The sequence below is a fragment of the Helianthus annuus genome, chromosome 13 (assembly GCF_002127325.2).
Source record: "Helianthus annuus cultivar XRQ/B chromosome 13, HanXRQr2.0-SUNRISE, whole genome shotgun sequence".
Lineage (NCBI taxonomy): Eukaryota > Viridiplantae > Streptophyta > Magnoliopsida > Asterales > Asteraceae > Helianthus > Helianthus annuus.
The window spans coordinates 128381306-128385983 of record NC_035445.2 but is presented as its reverse complement, the minus strand read 5'-3'; positions in this window follow the sequence as shown (position 1 = coordinate 128385983).

Genomic DNA, 4678 nt, shown 5'->3' with positions numbered 1-4678 from the left:
TTCCCTTTCCAAACGTTTACTAGTTGTCCTAAACCACCGGGACGCATGCTTGAGAAATGCAGTGAACTCACCTGGGATTGCTCGGTATGATACATGAAAAGGTTCAATTAAGCTACAATGTGATCAACCACGTCCTAGCATGTTTATCATACAAGTCAGGTTTGTATACAAGTTATGCACGTATGTTCTACACGTATTGTAACAAGTTGCATTCACGTATAAGCATAGCAGTTCAACAGTAGCTTCACAAAACAAAGTCCAATATGCGGCCCAATCAGCTGGGCTCGTAACAGTGTGCAAGTCCAACAGTGTGTATGTGTATGTGGTCTCGAGTCGAGACCAGAGATCTCGAGTCGAGACTAGACGGTCTCGGGTTGTACTGGTCTCACAGTCTCGAGTCGCAACAGGGTAGTCTCGAGTCATCATGTTCTAGCCGAGATCACACGGTCTCGAGTCGCAACCGGACCCGCAACCGTGGTCTCGGTTTGTGCTGTTTTGTGTTGGTGTGTTGGTCTCGAGTCGAGACATTGAGTTCTCGACTCGCAATCCATGCTGTAACTGATTGCCTTTGTTGCCGTTTATGATTTCCGAGATATCAGCTAACATCTTTGGCAGTTTCATCAATCAGATCAAACACAATTATTTCAATAGTCAAACATTCATATCAATTCCAAAATCACTAATGAACATGTAACCAGATCATATGATTAACGGATTCAGGAACTATCATGCACCCTAATCTCTGATCAACGTGAACAAACACATCACGATTAACACTCGGTTCATGATCTTGATTTTCTAGCATGCATCCTAATCAACAACAACATCATCCGGTCATGGACATATAACGGGTTAACATCTATATCAAAACCGATTCACATGGACTTTATATCATCTTACAAACGTGGCCGATTAACCAATCATCACATAATATCATTCAATCATCTAATCATGCATAACATCAACAATAACAAACACTAACCGGTTAGAAGGAAACTCGGACCGAACAAGGAGATAATCTTCGAGAGATGGGAGGTGATTGCCGTCGAGTTTGAGAGAGAATGAGAGAAAACTAGGGTTTGCAACTTGTGTGTGTTTTCTTGATTGTGAATTGTGAGAAGTAAAACCCCAAAGGTGTGTATACGTGTGGACATGTGTTCGGACTAGAGAGGTGGGCCGAGCCCACTTGGGTTTTTCGGTTACAACAATACGGCCCAACGGCCTTGTGCGATCGGGGAATGGTTGTGCGATTCGGTTCACTTAACACAAACAGTTAATACACAAAGCATACAATCATACATTCAATAATCATAAAGGTTCATATAAGCAAGTAACGTTACACAAAGTGGGTTCGAAATACGAGTTGTCACAGTATCCCCAACTAAAAAGAAATTTCGTCCCGAAATTTGGTACGCACTCACTGAGAAAACTAGGTAAGTTAAAGCTAGGTAAGTTATATCGTTTGCTGGTTTTCCTGGGGTGTCACATCCTCCCCAACTTGAATGGGAATTTCGTCCCGAAATTCACTAGTTGCATCAACATTAAGTTTGCTAGGTTTTGCCTGGTCTTTGGGGAACAAATGTGGATACTTAAGTTTCGCGTTCCCACGTGAACTCTGGACCACATCTTTAGTTCCAACGAACTCTCACAATCGGTATACGGTTGTGTTTACGAACTTTAACTTCCCGATCCATAATCTCAATTGGTTCTTCGACAAACTGCAATTTGTCGTCTATCTTCAGCTCTTGAAATGGTACAACTAGTGTTTCATCAACCAAACACTTCTTTAGCTGCGATACGTGAAATACATCATGGACATTACCCAACTCAGCCGGTAATTCCAACCTGTAGGCCACCTTTCCAATCCGTTCTATAATTTTGAATGGTCCTACATAACGAGGGTTTAGTTTGCCGCGTTTCCCAAAACGCACCACACCCTTCCAGGGTGAAACCTTTAACATAACGCGGTCATTAACTTCAAATTCCAGCGGTTTACTACGCTTGTCAGCGTAACTTTTGCGACGGTCGCGAGCTGCGGCCATATGGTTTCGGATCTGCACAATGCTTTCTGATGCCTCAAGCACAAACTCAGGGCCTGTGATCTGACTATCACCCACCTCAAGCCAGCAGAGAGGTGAACGACATTTCCGTCCGTACAATGCTTCGAATGGAGCTGCCTTAATACTTGTATGGTAGCTGTTGTTGTAGGAGAACTCTATCAATGGCAAGTGTTTCTCCCATCCTTTCCCAAAGTCAATCACACACGCCCGCAACATGTCTTCAAGTGTCTGGATGGTGCGCTCGCTTTGACCATCCGTCTGCGGGTGATAAGCGGTACTCATGTCGAGTTGGGAACCGAATGATTTATGCATTGACTGCCATAACTCTGAAGTGAAACGCGGATCTCGATCTGAAATGATAGAAGTTGGCACCCCGTGCCTAGAAACCACCTCCTTAAGATACACTGCTGCCAGCTGAGAGAATTTGTCTGTTTCCTTGATTGCCAAGAAATGTGCTGACTTCGTGAGGCGATCAACAATCACCCAAATGGTGTCATTCCCAGCCTGAGTTCTTGGTAGTCCTGTCACGAAATCCATGGCGATCTGTTCCCACTTCCATGTGGGTATTTCTGGCTGTTGAAGTAGACCTGAGGGCTTTTGATGTTCTCCTTTGACTTTAGCACAAGTCAAACATTTGCTGACGTAGGTTGCTATATGCGCCTTCATGCTGGGCCACCAGTAGGTAGTTTTCAAGTCGTGGTACATCTTATCTGATCCAGGATGTACAGAGTAGCGTGATTTATGTGCCTCTTCCATTACAAGTTCTCGTAAGTTGCCAAAGAATGGGACCCAAATGCGTCCAGTTACGTAGTAAGCACCGTCTCCCTTTCGTTCTAATCGTTGCCTCAAGCCACGTAAAGCTTCAGCTCGAACGTTCTCTGGTTTCAACGCTTCTAACTGAGCGTCTCGTATCTGGGAAGGAAGGTTGGACTGGATCTTGAGTTGCAATGCTCGTACACGCCTAGGTGCATTATCCTTTCTGCTGAGGGCGTCGGCTACGACGTTTGCCTTGCCCGGATGGTACTTGATGGCACATTCATAATCGTTCAATAATTCCACCCATCGTCGTTGTCGCATATTCAGTTCTTTCTGGTCGAAGATGTGCTGGAGACTCCTATGGTCGGTGTAGATGGTGCATTTGGTACCGTACAGATAGTGCCTCCAGATCTTCAACGCAAATACCACCGCTCCTAACTCCAAGTCGTGTGTCGTGTAGTTCTTCTCGTGCACCTTCAGCTGACGAGAAGCATAAGCTATCACCTTCTCGCGTTGCATCAACACGCAACCGAGACCCTGAATCAAAGCGTCACAATAAACCACAAAATCTTCGGTACCCTCTGGTAACGACAAGATCGGTGCACTGCAAAGTTTCTGTTTTAACAACTGGAAGGCCTCTTCCTGCTTCGTTCCCCAAAAGTACGCCGTGTTCTTCTGTGTCAGCGAGGTGAGGGGTTGCGCGATTTTCGAGAAGTCTTTAATGAACCTTCGATAATACCCTGCGAGACCAAGAAATTGTCGCACTTCAGACGGAGTCTTCGGTGCCGCCCAATTCTTAACTGCATCCACCTTCGCAGGATCCACATGTATCCCTTCTTAACAACGTGCCCAAGGAAATGCACTTCTCGAATCCAAAAGTCGCACTTAGAAAATTTCGCATACAGTTGTTCCCTTCTCAAAAGTTCCAAGATGAGACGTAGGTGACGCTCGTGATCCTCCCTGTTCTTCGAATAGACTAAGATGTCATCAATAAACACTATAACAAACTCGTCGAGATATGGCTTACATACGCGGTTCATGAGATCCATGAAAACCGCTGGTGCATTGGTCAATCCGAACGGCATGACCAAAAACTCATAGTGTCCGTAGCGCGTTCGAAAAGCCGTCTTGGGAACATCCTCTTCTCTAACCCTTACCTGGTGATACCCCGATCTTAAGTCGATCTTGGAATAGAAACTTGACCCTTGCAGCTGGTCAAACAAGTCGTCGATGCGTGGTAACGGATAGCGGTTCTTAATGGTCACATTGTTGAGCTCTCGATAATCAATACACATACGGAATGACCCATCTTTCTTCTTTACAAATAGTACTGGGGCTCCCCAGGGCGAAGAACTGGGTCGAATGAAACCCCTATCCAACAACTCCTGTAGCTGATTAGACAGCTCCTGTAACTCTCCAGGTGCTAGCCGGTAAGGAGCTCGAGCAATTGGAGCCGCTCCCGGCGCAAGATCAATCTGAAATTCTACTTGACGGTGAGGAGGTAACCCTGGTAGCTCTTCTGGAAACACATCAGCGAAGTCTCGCACCACTGGCAAGTCTTCGATCTTTCTCTCCTCAGACTGAGCGTTAGTGACTAACGCTAACATTGCAAGGTACCCCTTTTGTAGGTACTGTTGTGCACGCATGGCCGAGATAATACCAACCATCGTCCCACTACGATGCCCTTGAACTAATAATGACTCTCCATCAGGGAGAGGAATACGCACAATCTTCTCCTTACACAGAATCTCCGCTTGGTGCTTGGACAACCAATCCATGCCTACCACTATATCGAAACTACCGAGCGTAACGGGAAGGAGATCAATATCAAACACTTGACCCACGAGATCTAGTTTGCATCC